The sequence below is a fragment of the Chlorocebus sabaeus genome, chromosome 2, assembly GCF_047675955.1.
Source record: "Chlorocebus sabaeus isolate Y175 chromosome 2, mChlSab1.0.hap1, whole genome shotgun sequence".
NCBI lineage: Eukaryota > Metazoa > Chordata > Mammalia > Primates > Cercopithecidae > Chlorocebus > Chlorocebus sabaeus.
Window position 1 is genome coordinate 16030603 of NC_132905.1, and position 16471 is coordinate 16047073.

At 49.1% G+C, this 16471-nt stretch overlaps 1 long non-coding RNA gene across 1 annotated transcript; it reads left to right on the forward strand.

Moving 5' to 3' along the window:
- Positions 1 to 3276: 3276 nt before the first annotated feature.
- LOC119618560 (uncharacterized) lies at positions 3277 to 13319 on the forward strand. Its single transcript, XR_012089175.1, has 3 exons — positions 3277 to 3580; positions 9574 to 9744; positions 11193 to 13319. It is a non-coding gene; the product is annotated as an uncharacterized lncRNA (long non-coding RNA).
- The last annotated feature ends 3152 nt before the right edge of the window (positions 13320 to 16471 follow it).

A 16471-nucleotide genomic window follows, 5' to 3' on the forward strand; every position in this document is an offset into this window, starting at 1 on the left:
ATAATATCCCTTCCCACGAACTAAACCTCCTAATGAAAGACACCGAGTTAGAAGGATGAGAGGCCAAATTCTACTAAGATGTAGGCAAAAAGGATTGCCAGTCATTATTCTGGAGGTCACAAGATTTGCAACTTCCCCAATTACTCCTGCAGATAACATGACTATTGTAGAACCTAGGAGTGTCCTTTAGAGATCTCTCCTCAGACTTTTGCATTCCTGAAAATGCCCTGGATGACTCTACCTGGACCTGTGACTTTTGACTCAACTGGTCCTTGTGGCCCCACCCAGAGGTGAATTCAGAGTGCAAGGACTGTTTCCCACACCCCTATGTTTGCATCCCCAACCAATCAGCAGCACCCATTCCCTAGCCTCCTGCATGTCAAACTATCCTTGAAAAACCCTGGCCTCTGAATTTTCAGAGAGATTGATTTGAGTAATAAAACTCTGCTCTCTTGTTCAGCCAGTACTGTGTGAATTAAACTCTTTCTCTATTGTAATTTTCCTCTCTTGATAAATTGGCTCCATCTGGGCAGCAAGCAAGGAGAACCCACTGGGCGGTTATGTGACCCCAAAGGAACCTTCCAGCTCTGTGGTTTCAAGGTCCCACAGCACCTAATCATCAGCCTCACGTACAGGGTAACCTGAAAAGGGGAGCCCCCTGGAGCTCCCTGCACCCCCTACCTGACCTGCCCTCTGGGAAAGGAAGAAGATCTTACAATGTCTTACTGGGGCAGTGGCTGCACCTCCATCTTCATGAAGCCAGGAAGCATCCTGAGTGGGTGGGAATAATTCTGATTAGCGAGTGCCTTAGCCTCTGAATAAGGTGGACTCGGAGCCTTTGCACTGGACTCTGAACCCTCCTTCTGGGCCACTTTTTCTCATCTCATTCAGGTCTGTGCTCTCATGTCACCTGCTTGGAACCACGTTCCCTGTGTGCCCCATGATATAAGCCTCACCCACTCTCTTCACTCTCCAGCCCTCGATTTGCTCTTGTTTCCTTGGCTGGAATCTTCTTCTTTATTTGTCACTGTGTTGAGTGTCCATCTCCTCTACTTCATATCAGCTCCATGAGAGGACAATCTGTGTCTGGGGTGCTCACTGCCTGTACCCTAGTCCATTGGCGAATGAATAAACAATTGGCCACGAAATATTCTAGTCATCTGCCTCCACCTCTTAAACACGCTTTTTTATATCCATTCAAGACAGGCCAGGGTTGTTCTTTTCTTTCTTCCAGGGCAGATCTGTGGGGCCATCGTACTACAACTGGAGTGGGCATTGGCGTGTTTCAACAACAGCAGGTGGAGCCGAGCATTATTTAACCAGAGCCAGTGCCTGGGGTCCTCTGAGAGTTCACCAAGGGCTCCCATGCGTCTCTTCCTGCTTTGGGGTGTCCTAGTCAGCCAGGCCCCGAGAGGCCAGGAGGGAAGCTCCAGTCTCTCTGGATGCCTGGCAGATTTGCTTTTAATGTTCGCATTCAGCAAAGGCTTTGCAAAGACAAAAGCTTGGAGGCCTGGCTGCCCATCGATGTTGCCCGGCTGGCAGGTCTCCATGGAGACCGCAGAAGCACATCTGTTCCCTCTGACTTCCCAGGGAGGGCGTCTGCCCTGAATCCACAATGCCCAGGCCTGGAGAAGCCCAGGCTGGGTCCCCTCTGTCCACAGGAAAAACAAGAAGAAGGGAGCATCTGTTCACGCCAGGAGGTGGGCAGCTTGGGAGTCAGGGCAGAGACCGGGCTGGGCGCAGGGTGGACCCTCGGGGAAACAAAGGCCTGTGGCAGCACACGGAGCTCCTGTCCTGTGCGTCTGGGGGTGGAGGGACCAGGAATGGAGGAGTAGGGGTCCAGCAAGAACAGCTGCCAGCCTGTTCCCTGGAGGCAGAAGCAGTGACTTCCATGAGGTCAGACTCGGGGTTCTCAATACCTGGAGCCTAATGCCCCTCTGCTTTCTGTAGCTCTTATAATTCATCTAGCCTCTGTGTCTCTCTCTCTGTCTTTCCCTTGCTTTCTCTCTCTCACTTTCTCTCGCTCTCTTTTCCTTTCTGTTTCAGTCTGTCTTCCTCTGGGCACTTCCCTGTCTCTGTGTCTCTACCTTTCTCTGCCTGTGTCTTGCTTCCGTCTCTTTCTTGGTACCACCACTCACAAGGAGCAGTGTCTCGGCAGCTATAGAAGAAGCTATAGAAGAAGAAGTTAGAACTTGCTAGAGCTGTGCAAATGGTGCTCAGTCCCAACTTTTGCCCATGGCTGGCCTTGCCCCTAGCCCTGCCACTCAGAGCATGGCCCTCAGTGTTCCTCTCTGCACAACCAGATTGTCTCCCCTCCGGGCTCTGCCCCCTCCCTCCCACCCCATGGGAGCAGGGAGCCTGTCTTAGCTGGAGGAGGCTCAGGTTCACATTCTGGGACCCCTGCAGATACGGCATTGCCTGGTAGCCTCAGGGCATGTCTACCCCCCTGAGCCTCATACCCACAGCGATGCTGAGGCCAGGAGCTAAGGCTCCCCCACCATCTCTGTCTGTCTCTGTGCAACCTCTCATCGTGACATTCCAGCCTTGCTTCAGGGTGGTCAAAGTTCTGACACCTTGGGCCAGAGCTCATAAGAAACAAGTCGAGGGAGGGGGAGAGAGAGAGAGAGAGAGAGAGAGAGAGAGAGAAAGAGAAAGGGGCAAGATCTGAACTGCCTTTTATGACCAAGCTTTGGGAATTTGCAGTTTCCACTTCCCCCACATGCTGTCCGTGAGGACGACTCATTCCTAGTCAACATCAGAGAAACATAAATAAATCTAGCGGAAGGACTGTCAAAGAAATGTAGATGTATTTTAAAGCCACCACACATAGCAAGAGAATGGCAGGGCTGGGACTTGAACCGGAGTCAGGCTCTAGAACGTGTGCCTTGGCCACTCTGCTGTGGGTTTTTCAGTGTCTTCTCTTTGGGGGGAGAAAGGCTGCACTTGGGCCCAAGCACATAACAGATGGTCAATAAATGCTTGTAGGTTATATTGCATAGACTGTAAAATCCCACAAGGCCAAGAACCCCAAGACAACCTTTGCTCTCATCTCCAGAGCTCAGGGAGAGAGTGGATGGGCCAGAGAGGGTGCAAGCAGGAAACTTCCAGGGGCCACTGGTTGGAAGGGCTAGTGAGATCACCAACGTGCATCTGTCTCCACATAGCTCTAATGAAGAAAGGCTGACTTTCCCTTTGCAGGGTTTCCATAGCAACCAGCAGAGGCCCTGGCTTCGGCAGGTGTCCTCATTACAGCTGGGAGCTCCTGGTTACCGAACACCCTGCTCCTGCGGGCTACTGACTAGGCGCAAAACTAGCTAACTATGAGGAAGGGACAGACATTTACTCCCTTGGCATAAGTGACAGGATCTGTTATTCTGGCAGGAAGTGATACCATGGGGTGGGTAGGCTTAGGGACAGGAAAGAACAGCCTCCAATTCTTGCTGGAATGGCAGAATTCCGGCATGTCCTTGGAGATCACCTAGTCCAGAAACAGTTTTATTCGTTCATGGATTCACTCACTCTCTCAACCAACATCCATGGAGCATCTGCGCTGGGCAGGAGACCTGCTAGGGGCTGAGCTGTGAGTAACACCAAAAATGGCCTGTCCTCGTAGGCTGGCATTTGGGAGGGGGCCAGAGGACACTCAGAATGTGTCCAGAGGGAATCCATGTGCTGGACAGGGGCAAGAACCAGAGGAATGTACAGCAGGAAAGCGGATGAGAGGGTGGTAGAGGGCGCAGCCCTGGCAAGCCCCCTGGAGAAGGAGGCAAGTGAGCAAAGGCCCAGTGGAGGGGAGGGAGAGGCCATGGGCTCACCTGCCACTTCTTCCCCTTAGGTGGTGATTTCGGGGAGAATGGGTGACTGTTCACCGTACAATGTCCCACGCCGTGGGAAGGCCATAACCCCTACCCTGTGGACTCAGGCGTGCCTTGGTGACTGGCTTCGGCCAATGGAGTGAGTGGAAGTGACACGGGCTACTTCTGAGCTGAAGCTCCACCTGTGCCTGCCCCACCAGTCCCCGGAAATGCTCCTGGTAGAGCATGGTCCTCAGCCCAGCAGGATTCTGACACCCCGGGGACTGTTCACAATGTCTGGAGACATTTGTGGGTGCCATGACTTGGGGGGAGGGTGCTACGGGCACCTTGTGGGTTGAATTTGTTTGCTAGGGCTGCGGTAACATGGTAGCACGACTGGGCAGCTTCAGCAACAGAAACAGACAGGCTCACCGTTCTGGAGTCCCACATCAAGATCTGAGGGCTGTAAGGAGAATCTGTTCCATGCCTCTCCTGTAGTTTCTGGTGTGTCACTGTCCATCTTTGGTGCTTCTTAGCTCGTGGAAGCATCACCCTGATCTCTGCCTTCGTCTTCACATGGCGTTCTCCCCGGGTGCATGTCTGCATCCAGTGTTCCCCTTTTCCTAGAGACGCTAGTCATTTTGGATTACGGCCCCACCCTACTCCAGTGTGACTTCATCTTAGCTAATGACACCTGCAGCAACCCCATTTCCAAATAAGGCCACATTCTGAAGTAGCCGGGGTTAGGCCTTTAACATACGAAATGGGTTGGGGGCACAGTTCAACCCCTGACATAGGCGGAGGCCACAGATGCTGCTAAACATCCTTCCATGCACAGAACAGCCCCCACGATAGAGAGTGCCAGGAGTGCTGAGGTTGGGAGGCCCTGTGACAGAGCTTGGGGTTCTGGATGGCGGGTGGCTTGGAGTTGAGTGGCAGTCCAGCTGTGGAGGACCTGCGGCCCCATGAAAAAGTCAGTTTTGCTCTTGTGAGCCATGAAACAGCTTGTGTGTTTCTTACACAGCATAATCTAGCCCGTTCTGACTGATGCAGCCACCTGGCACCTGTTAAGAACCCACCCAAACCCCCAGCGGGATGGAGTGTCCTGATCGTTTAGTAACGCCTGCCATGGTGCAGGAAGGGAAAGTGTCCAAATGTCCTCATCTTCACAGTTTCTGGCCTCACCCCTGCAACTCAGAAAACTGCCCAAAGTCACACAACTCACAACTCACAATGTTCTGGTGCTTTGCACAGAGCTTGTCATGTAATAATGTTCAGTAAGTATTTGCTGGGTAAATGAATCTCCAGCAGGATTAGAAACCGGGCCTCCTGTTATCTTTCTACTCCACTAGGTCGCATCTCCAGAGATTTTCATGCTCCCAAAATATCGTAAATGCTGGGACTAAGATTGGACCGTGCCACAAATTCTACCTCTCTCTTATCAACAATTGCTCGTGGAAAACGGATTCTCATGTTCTCATCAAAGAAGCTTTAATGTGAGGTTTAAAGTGTTACTTTTCTCCAGGGTGATTTTCTTCATCTGGAAATTGAAAACGAGACTCTCTAATGCTGGCATTCCAGGCAGCAGCGACGGTGTGGGAAGGATTTGGGGAAAGGGGGAGGGCATGCTTCTTGGTGTTTCCGGAATCACTCTAGGCAGGCGAAGGCTCTTTGCAGTGTTAGATAGCCAGGGCCCAACCTGAGAGTGCATTGGTTGAGGGAAGGTAGATATCATGGGCACATAGTTGCAAATGAACGATGTGCCAGTGACCTCTACGTGCCCTCAACCTCTGCCCAGGAGAGATTAACCAAGGAAGGATCCGTGATTTGCATGTTTGGAATAGGGCCTTAAGAGAAGGAAGGAAAATGATGAGAGGACCCCAGGCCAGTGCATGTCTGACCGAGCAGAGAGAGGAGCATTGTCTCTGTGCTGTCACCTTTGGGGAAAACCATGGGCTAGACCAGTGCTCTGGAGAAGATGGTGTCTCACAAGGAGGTGTGTGCCAGGACTTTTTTGGTTGCAAGTGACAGAAATCCAAATCGGATGGATTAAAGTAAAGAGGAGTATGATCACTTCTGTAAATGAAAGCTTGAAGGGTTTATGGCCTGAGATGCAGCTGGATCCAGGGTTTAAGTGACTTGGATTCTGGACTCTGGAAACACTGATCCATTTCTCTCTCTCAGTTCCTCTGTTCTCTAAGTTGGCTCCATTCTCAGCTGGCAGGAATAAAAGACATGATGAGCAGCAACCTCAGGCCGCTATCCTGCCCTCACGGCAACTGTGACATCAGGAGAGGCCTCAGTCCCTGTTGTGCCAGCAGTGATCCAGGATCGGCTCTGATTGGACCAACCAGTTACATCTTCAGCCCCATCCCCACCCCTACCAGTGATTGAGGCTGGACAATGGAAGGGCCAGGCCTGGGTCACGTGGCTGGCCCTGGATCCACCCAAAGCACAAGGATTGAGCTTGTGAGCCAAGAATACCTAGGGCCAGAGAATGGGGGAATGGCTGCTGAACAGTCAGAAAGACCCAGAGCCCACCACACAAGACGACGACCCCATTGCAAAAATGTCTATTTCTAGTACAAATGCCCCCGAGGGCACCCCTTTCCCTGTCAATGAAATGTGACTTGAATTCATTTCTTACACCAAATACATGGAGACAGCGCAAGGCTCATTAAGAAGAAGGATGAGTGAGTGCACACACTGGATTTTAATGGTTTAAAACTATGTTGCCTCTGTCTGTTTAAGGATTACTATTCCTCAAAGAATTCAGCTCCATACGATAAGTGTTAATACTTTATTTCTTGGGGGAGTCTGCAGTCTGGAGTTGGAATTGATTGTGAACAGAATAAAATAATTTGCTTTTTATCAGCATCCTCCATGGAAACTTGTTTGCAGCCAGTCTGGGCCTCGGAGGAAAATGCATTTAGCTTCACCTCCCTAATCCCTCTGTAAGGCGCCTAAATCACCAGCCATCACTCAGCACCACTCAGCCTGAAAAGACCGTCGCTCGGTCATCATAAAAACAGAATTACGGTCACTGTCACCTCCTGCTGATGGCTTCTTTAGGGCCAGATGAGAGCAGGACTTAAGAGTCAGCAATCGCAGGGAGCCACAAGGGCCCGCGGCTCTGCCAAGCGTGGCTGTGCCCACGGAAGGACCCTGTGTCCCCTAAATCAGCGCTGGCCATTCTTGTATTCTTGACTCCCAAAGTCAGAATGAATGACCCTCTCCTTTACCCTGGCGGTGGTAGCTGACTGCTGACTTACAGACTACTGATGAGTTTCATTTTGCTTTTAAAAAATAAATCAATCACCAAATCTGATCGTTGGGAATTTCCACATAAAAGTCTGGATTTTTACTCCCTTTTTAAAAAAGAGGGAGAGTTGAAATCACTGCATTTGACTGGTGCTGAGGAACGACGTCCCACCTACCTCGCCAGTTCGCCCCAGCCCTCGCCACTTTCTGGAGGCCCCTTCACTTTTTATGTCACCTGCCTGGCCCCAGACCACCTACATCTGAGAGCCCAACCCACATGTGAGAGCCCAGCCCACAGTGGAGCAGGTGGGTTGGAGCTCAGACTCCATAGACAGATGACTTGCCAGCTTCCACTGCCAGCTCTGACCTGTCCTCGCTGCATGTCTTGAAGCACTGATTGGTTTTGCTTGTGCATCAGTTTCCTTATCTGTAAAATGGGTACAGTCATAGCACCAGTTGATATGCAGAGCAAATGAGTTAATGAACACGCAAGGCAGCTGGAACCTCTCCTGGCACACAGAAGAGCTGTGCGTGGATAAGCTGCCACTGCCATGCTCCTGCCTTCCTTTGCCCTCATGGCATTCTCTGCCCTATCTTGGATACAGAGTGCATTGAACTGTGGCCCCCAAGAAGATATGTCCAAGGCCTCCACCTCTGGTGCCTGTGAATGGGACCTTATTTAGAAAATGAGTCTTTGCAGATATAATGAAGTGAAGACTCTTGAGGGGAGGCTATCCTGGATTAGTCGGGTAGGTCCTACAACCTTGACAAGTGTTTTTATGAGACAGAAGAGGGAGCCAATGACACAGAGGGGAAGACCTGTGAAAATGAAGGATGGGACTAGAGTGAGGCCACCACAAGCCAAGAACACCTGGGGCCACCCAAAGCTGAGAGAGGCTGGGAAGGCGTCTCCCTGAGAGACACTGGATAAAGCGAGGCCCTGCAGACACCTTGATTTCAGACTCCTGGCCTTCAGAACTTCGAGAGAATAAATTCCTGTTGTTGCAAGGCCTGCAGTTTGCAGTGATTTGTCACAGCAGCCACAGGACACTAATAGCAATGGGATGGCAGATTCTGTGGCCAATACCATTTCTCTCCAGCCTGACCCAGCTCAGTGCTGGGCACGATGTCGGGGTGATTCTGGAACACTTCTCAATTGGGAAACTGTATTTACACCTCCCAGCACACCTGTGAGGGATAGAGGGGCCCTTTTTAGGGCAAGCAGTGCTGGGACCTGGAGTTCCAGGGCTGGGGGAGGGGGTTCCCCTATCCCCACAGAAAGGCACAGAGCAGCAGCGGGCTCAAGGGAGAAAATGATATTCACATGTTTGGGAAGAGATGAAAGAGCCTTCCTGCTTCGACCCAATTCATCCACCAGAATTGCACCTAGTACATGTATGTGGGCTGGACCAGATCCCTGCTATGCAGGCCCAGTGCAAAACAGAAATATGAGGACCCTTGTTCAAAGACATTTAAGAATTTTAAGATGATGACAATAGAGCACTAAGCCAAGTAGGAGGCTCTTCTGAGCATGGGAGACTGCACAGATCACACGCCCGTGACGCTGGGCCTGGAGACCCAGCAGGGAGCAGGGAACAGGTATACCACGTCCCTACCCCAGAGCTTACCTTTTGGTGGGACAGCAGCAAGAATCAAGTAACCAAACCTACAACATAGATGCACAGTTCTCATCCTCATGAGCAAACCCGGCTAAGTAGATCCACTTTACTCCCACAGGAAGGGGAAACAGAGAGTATGAGAGAACAGAGAGGTTAAGTAACCTCTCAAGGTTACACAGCTGGTTTGTGCTACAACTAGGCTGCGGGCCCTAAACGTTTTTACCTATTTCCCCTCAAGCAGGCAATTACTAGAGAGCTGATATGTTCCACTTCACATATATTAACTCCTTCAATCCTGCCACATGGTCAATCCTGTTATTATCTTCATATTACAGATGAGGAAACTGAGGCACAAAGAGTGTAAGTAACTTACCCTAGGTCACACAGCCGGCAAGTGGCAGAGCCTGGATTCGAACCAGGGAGATGGCTCCAGGATCTGTATTTTCTACCCCAGTTCTCTACCGCAGGGACCGTGTCTTGTTAGGTTGAATTTGGATCGTTAATCCTAATTCTTCAAGCCATTGTGCCCATTTTCATGCAACTTGTTGGAATTTACTGTTGTTTCAGCATAAATATGGTTAAGAAACCATAGTATTTTGCCCGGAGGAAAAAATATTAACAAGGATTTGCCCCAGAAGGAGTTTTTGGGAAGGAGGTTTTCGGGAAGGAGTTACCCGTGTCATGAGGTGGAGGACAGGGCATCTCGCCTTGGTTAGTTCAGGGCATACTCTGGTCTCCTCTGTCGCCTGCCACCTCTCTTGTCTGTTTCGTTGCTCACTGATGTGCCTATCTCGGGCTGCGAGCCTAGTGCTCGGCACACACTGTTGTTGAATGAATCTCTGTCTTCCTCAGTCCCTGCCGCTCTCTCCATCCTTCCATCCCTCTCTCTCTGCCTCTAGGGCCCTGCGACTTCTTGAGGATTGTTCCAGGAAACACACTTAAGACACCTGGGCTCAAGGACACTGACCTGTCCAGACGCGAACACGATCCAGGTGGGGCCAATGACTCAGTGCCCCCATCCCAGCCCCATCACACCAGGAAGATGGAACAGATGGACCACTGGGCCCAGGGTAATCAGGGCTTGGAATGGGGGCCTGATTACCTGTCCATGGAACATTGATTTATAGGTCATTCTTCTTCTCCTCCAAGACTCTGGATTGCAGCTAATTTACCGACAGTCTTAAATCATCCCCCAACAGGCAGTGGTGAAATCCGAGGCACCGTCTATCATGGGCCTCCTGTAACCACTGCCTTGATTAAAATGAGGGTGGTGAGAATATCCTCCTTTGTGCCGAGGGTGGGGCTCACACAGGAACTGGCAGTGTCGTTTATCCAGAGATGGTGGCAGCCCACACACGGCTCACTTAATTTCATGTTTGGCTGCTGACGGGTTTTCATTTATAGATAATATAAACAGGTTGACAGGGCCCTAATTAACTGATTTGTGGTCCTTTGGGAACAAAATGCTTATTAATATTCATAAACATTTGTAGCACTTAGGCAGATGCCCGGCCCTGACATGATCATAATATGTCAGCAACAGTGAGCTCCCGTGATATCTGATTTGTCCCTTTCCTGTGGACCCCAGAGAGCTTTGTCTGACCATGGTCCCTTTCCAGGAGGTGGGTCCAGCTCTTGATCCCGGCATTAGTGCATGATTTACCAATCACATCTTGAACTTTCCACAATCCTTTTTTCTCCCCAGATGTCCTTGACCCAACCTTCCTCCAATCCCACCCCTGAATCTTTTTTGAGATCAGCTGAGAACTTCCTCCTCCAGGAAGTCCTCCTGGATTGATCTCTCACTACAGTGATGCCATCTTTCCATATCAGAGTTACTTAGTGCAGTGTAATTGTTTACATGAGGGTAATTGTTTGCTGTTTGATGTTCTTAGGTTATTTTATCCAAGAATGTTCTGCCTTGTGAACTTTCCTCAAAATCAGGGATAAATCAATTTCTTCCTTTAGCAGTAGAGCCTCACCTTCTGCAATGCCATTCGTGCCATGGAAATTAAAGAACAAACAAAACAGCAGCAGCTAGCATCTACTGGACTCTTCATTACATGCCAGGAAATACGCCAAGCCTCTTACCCGCTTTTTTCACCTCAGTACTGGGAGGCAGGTGCAAGAGTCTTCACCATTTTCTAGATTAAAAAACTGAGACGCAGAGAGGCCCAGTAACTCGCTCAAGACCACAGATCAGTGAGTGGCATAGTCAAAATTAGTCTTAAAAATTCCCTCAAGTACCCATAAGGTCCAGTATATATGGTCAAGTGCACTGACTTTAAAACTTTATTTAACTCTAACGCGTAGCATGAAATGTATCTTTCCCTGTGATCTGGTACACACTCGTGCATAGGCACACACACATGTGGACAGACACACGTGATGGAATTGACAAGCCTCTTAAAGCAATATTTATTATATGATGTGTAAAATATCCTACTGTCTTCTCCCCTATTCCATCCTCTTGGGAAAAATTCTGACCCACTGATTTTATTTCTTAATCTATTAACAGCTCACAACCCTCTGATGGTGAGATGGTTATATTAAGTGTCAATTTGATTGGATTGAGGGATGCAAAGTATTGTCTCTGGATGTGTCTGTGAGCGTGTTGCCAAAGGAGATGAACATTTGAGTCAGTGGACTGGGAGAGGCAGACCCACCCTCAGTCTGGGTGGGCACCATCGAATCAGCTGCCAGCATGGCTAGGATAAAAGCAGGCAGAGGAGCGTGGAAGGAGTAGACTGACGGAGTCTCCTGGCCTCCACCTTTCTCCCATGCTAAATGCTTCCTGCCCTCGAACATCGGACTCCAAGTTCTTCAGCTTTTGGACTCTTGAACCAGTGGTTTGCCAGGGACTCTCGGGCCACAGACTGGAGGCTGCACTGTCGGCTTCCCTACTTTTGAGTTTTGGGACTCAGACTGGCTCCCTTGTTCCTCAGCTTGCGGATGGCCTCTTGTGGGACTTCACCTTGCCCTCATGTGAATCGATTCTCCTGATAAACTCCCCTTCATGTCTACATATATCCTGTTAGTTCTGTCTCTTTGGGGAACCCTGACTAATAGAGGTGGGTCGTGATGGAGTTTGAAGATCACTAGGGTGAAGCATGCCACACAAACACATAGAGAAGATGCTGTACATTTCCCTAAACCTTGGTAAGTAAGATACCAGCACTTACCTAGGGCTTACTCAGTGCCAGGCACTGTGGTCAGAACTTTTCAACTCTTAACTTCATTCCCTATGGAATATTAGGTTGAATCATATGAAATTGCCTATAGTTGACAATTTCCTGTGGGGAATAGCAGTTTCACGTGGTTGAACTTAATATTTATCTTCATGATAATTCCATTTTGTACATACATACACACAAAAGTTACAAAAAAACAGAGAGGTTAATTAACCTGTTCAGTGTTGCACAGCACCATGTGAGGTTGCTACACCTCACTCTCACGCAGCCTGGCTCTAGCCCATGACCGTATGCCCTCCTATGATTCCTCAAGGATACTGAGGAAGCCTGCAGGGGCCACTTGAATAAGCAGTATTTCCCCCCTGTTTTATGCCTGGGAAGCCCCTTCAAATCATTCTCACATTCTTTCTATAGGTTTTCCAAGCTTTCTGGACTTTTAGACATCACGGCATTCAGTGCCCAGGGCCTCCCTCTACTGAGCCCAAAGACTAGCTGAATTTCTGCCCTGTGTCAAGCCCATCTCTGCATCTCCCCACCTCCTCAATGTGCAGTGGAATTTGTTGGTGAGTTAAATGCAGTGTGGCACGATTACCTACTGTTTCCTCCCAGGGCGCATACCTGGGATGCATTTGCTGACCATCAGTTTAAAAATGTAGTCAGAGACATAGTCAGAGGCCCACTGAAAGGTCAAATCACAGTCTGGACTAGAAGTATTTTTTTTCATATCTAATAACTTAATGAAAAGCAATGAGTTGGAAGAGGTATTAGAGTCCTCATCGCCCAGCTGCCTCCCCGAGCCCTGACATCTGCATCTCTGCATCAGAACGTCCCTGACACTTGATGAGCCGCCCTTGCCATAAAACCATCTAGTTACTGCGCCTTTGGATCTAGGGCATCACCCATCTGCTTCTGGAAATTTCAATTACGTTATGTAAGCCATGAGGTACTTGCTTACAATTTATTCACCTTTCCAGGATTTTCATTTCCTCTTACCCACGATGGGCCTGTGGGTTCCAACCAACCAGTCGCCACCCTGCTCTGCTGTGGGGACATGGCACCAGCAGCCTCCACTTCTTTGAAAAACGGTAGGGTAGCACCTGATGTTGGCTCGGGATCTCAAATTACTAATCAAGGCCAACATCAGATGTAGAAACAGCTGAAGATATTCAAACCCCAGGATCATCCTCAATATGGGTAAATGAGCACATTCGAGTGGCCCTTGGCAACGGAGACACAATGACAGAATTGCAGCTCCATCTGCCACCACCCCCTCCCACCAGCAGGTGCCCAAAGAGGGGCACGCCTCGGCTGGATTATTTACATACATTTACATATTCTATGTTTCATTATTAGCATATATTTACTATCCTCTTTGTTATAAAACTAAAGATAATCTTCCCATGTTTTATTTTCTGTCAAGTGTATTCCGTTGTATTTACGTCTGAAGCAACTCCACTGTAATCCCAACAATGAAACGATCTGCTCTTGAGGGCACTCGGAGAGATCTGAAAGAGCGCTAGCGGAGACGGAAAGGCCTGCCTGCTGGAGCTGTCTCTTTCATTTACTGACTCTGCGACTTTGGAGAAGTCATCTAATATTTCCGAGCCATAGGTCATCTTTTCTCTAGACTAGTGGTTCTCAGCTGGGGGTAGTTTTACCCTTAGAGGACACTTGGCAATGTCTGGAGACATCTTTTTGGCTTGTCACAATTGAGAAGGGGAGGGTGCTAGTGGCATCTAGTGGGTAGAGGCCGGGGATGCCGATAAACATCCTACAATGCCCAGGACAACCCCACCACAGAGAATCGACCAGTCCAAAATGTCAACAGTGCTGAGGTTGGTAGACTGCAGTGTAGACGATTCCAGTGTAGACATACAAAAGGCATGAAAAATATTATCATGAAAAATCATGAATATCCATGTTTCTAGCTTCCAGACATGAGGAGAGGGTTGAAGCCCTCCGCGTGTGTGCTGCCGAACCCTCGGAGTACCTGCCCCCAAGTGCAGGTCCCTCCTTCCCCAAGGAGTAGCCACCATGCTCAGTTACACGGTTATCACTCCCGTGTACACCACCGACAAGAAGGGAATGATTATAGCAGATCAGCCTCATTTAAGAGCTGACATAAAGAACAGTTGTCTGAGACAGAAAGCCCGAAAAGTATCCCCTAACAAAATTTACAAATTGGGGGGATTACAATGGTTTCATCTGTTTTTCCTATTGCCCCTTTCAGCATTCAGGGTAGAAATCCTTCCACCTCCTTCAACAGATGCAGAAATGAAGTCCAGAGAGGTTAAGTGACTTTTCCCTGACCGCACAGCAAGTCAGACCCAAGTTGGGCTCAAACTCCAGTCCTCAGAGTCATCTTTTGGCTTCACCATGTGAGTCCAGCTTGGATACACTTTCAAAGACTTTGAGCCACAGGAGTTAATGGAAGTTGATCTGGGCCTCTCACCCGGGTTAGCAGCTGTGCACTTTCTTGCTCGCGCTCTCTTTCTCTCTCATGCTTATGTGAAAAGCATTTTGCCTGGACTTATCTGCCTCCCCCCAAGTGGCCATTTCATTTTGTAGAGTGGCATTGAGGCGGGCTTCTCTCCAGAGGGAGAGAAGATTGAAGCCTGCTCCAAAGGCATTTGCCCTTTCAGGCCAGCCCCCTGCGGAGAGCCAGAGCTCACAGGAACAGCAATTGGGCTGCCTCTCCTGTTCCTTTTTGTTCCTCATGAAAAAAGGTGAAAAAGAAAGCAATTTCTGAGAAAATGACCCAGGTGATTAGGTACAATCACTTCTCTTTTGCTTTCTGCTCCAGCTGGGAAGCTGCAGTCAGACTGTGTATGAGGAGGGAGGAGGGGGAGGAAGGTGGGGAAGAGGGCCCTGGATCTGAGCTGCTGCCCATCCCCTAGGAGGAAGGGACAAGGCTGGCTGCAGAGCCACTTCACAGATGACTTCAATCTTTTTTTTTTTTTCTGTTTATTTAATCCAAGGGATGAACAAACAGATTAAATTAGCAAATACTTCTATAAGGTTTGTTACTAAAAAAGCATTTTCTCACTCTCTTTGCCCTTCCCCCCTTTTTTCCCACACTCAGGCAGGTGCTTTCAACTCTTTTAGCTGAATATGTTGATATTTAAATCTAAGTAGTGTAACCGCCCAACAGGTTCATCTTGCTGGCTGCCCAGATAGAGCTGATTTATCAAGACAGAAGAATGGCAATAGAGAGTGTTTAATTCATGCAGAGCCAGCTGAGACTGGAGTTGTATTATGACCCACATCAGCCTCCCTGAAAATTCCGAGGTTAGGGATTTTCAAGGATAGTTTGTGGGGAGAGGGTTAGGGAATGGGTGCTGCTGATTGGTTGGAGATGCAATCATAGGGGTGTGGGAAACGGTCCTGGTGTGCTGAGTCTGCTTGTGGGTGGGGACACAGGACCCATTGGGTCACAAGTCTTGGGTCCAGGCAGAGTCATCAGGTCTTCTGAAATGCAAAAGTCTGAAAAGACGTCTCAAAAGGCCAATCTTAGATTCTACAATAGTCATGTTATCTGTAGGAGTAACTGGGGAAGTTACGAATCTTGTGACCTCTGGAACAGAGGTGGATATCCTTTAACCACGCCTACATCTTAGCAGGATTCAGGCTCCTCTCGTAATCCTAACCTGATGACTGAGGTCTGGGAAGGGCTATTATCATCCTGGCTTTAAGGTTAAACTACAAACTAAATTTCTCCCAAAGTTAGCTTGTCCCACACCCAGGAATGACCAAGAGCAGTTTGGAGGTTAACAATGAGGTTGGTTAGGTCAGATCTCTTTCACTGTCAACATTTTCTCACTGTCTCAATTTTTGCAAACGTGGTTTCAGTGGCATGCTTGTAAAAAGCCTTGCTGTCTTTGAAGTCAAAGCAGGTGACCAAGGAGACATAAGTGAGTGTTGCCAAGTGAAGTGGGCAGACTCAACTGCATGCACACCAGCAGCCACCTACACTCACGAGGAACACGCCCATAGCAAGGCTGAGTGGAACAAGAGCAGGCACCCATCTTCCTTTGGCAACATGGAGTCTACATACCACCCCTGAACGCTGACTGCAGATTTCTCTTTTTGTAAGACAAAGTGAAACTCTCATTGTCTTGGCCATTGTTTAGATTTCTTTCACTGGCAGCCAAACCACCATGAATTGGAACAATGACAAAGTGAAGTGCAAAACTTGGCCTTTATTTTACCCACTAGACAAACCTGTCACTGCACATTGTTAAAAAACAAAATCCCTCTTTGCATATCATAGGATCTGCTGTCCAGTAAAGAGCAGCCTCACAATGACCAGAGACCCTCAGGCGGTGCTGCAGAAGAGCTCTCAGGCTCTCAGAATGCCCCTGACAAAGCCACACAGTCCAAAACTCACCTTGACAAAGCATCCCTTTGGATTAGGGAGATGCTCCCTGGATGCTCTTCTGTTTTGGAAAGCGTGACTTTGCATTATGAGACATTCATGCTCTGAAGGACATAATCAAGGAGATGTGGCCAACGGAAACAGGGTGGGGGTGGTGGGCAGGCACTTTCAGACTGGGGAGGAGAAGTAGCCAGGCGTGATGGGGCACACCTATAGTCCCAGCTACTCGGG